The 271-nt window shown below is 32.8% G+C and overlaps 1 protein-coding gene across 1 annotated transcript in view; it reads left to right on the top strand.

The window, feature by feature from the left end:
• MSANTD2 (Myb/SANT-like DNA-binding domain containing 2) overlaps positions 1-271 on the top strand; it is a 20,507-nt gene that overhangs the window by 18,983 nt on the left and 1,253 nt on the right.

Below are 271 nucleotides of genomic sequence, written 5' to 3'. Positions count from 1 at the left end.
TTCTTTTTCCTCTTTTCCTCTTTTCTTCTTTTCCTCTTTTCCTCTTTTCCTCTTTCCTCTTCTCTCTTTTCTTTCTCTTTTCTCTTTTCCTCTTTTCTCTTTCTCTTTTTTCTTTTCTCTTTTCTCTTTTTTCTTTTTTCTTTTCTCTTTTCTCTTTTCTCTCTCTTTTTTCTTTCTCTTTTCCTCTTTTCCTCTTTTCCTCTTTTCCTCTTTCCTCTTTTCTCTTCTCTCTTCTCTCTTCTCTCTTCTCTCTTCTTTCTTCTCTTTTCTC

This window comes from Charadrius vociferus, unplaced genomic scaffold (assembly GCF_000708025.1).
Source record: "Charadrius vociferus isolate BGI_N301 unplaced genomic scaffold, ASM70802v2 scaffold1755, whole genome shotgun sequence".
In the NCBI taxonomy this organism is placed as follows: domain Eukaryota; kingdom Metazoa; phylum Chordata; class Aves; order Charadriiformes; family Charadriidae; genus Charadrius; species Charadrius vociferus.
Note: the sequence above shows the minus strand (reverse complement) of the source record. Positions and strands in the feature narration are given on the sequence as shown.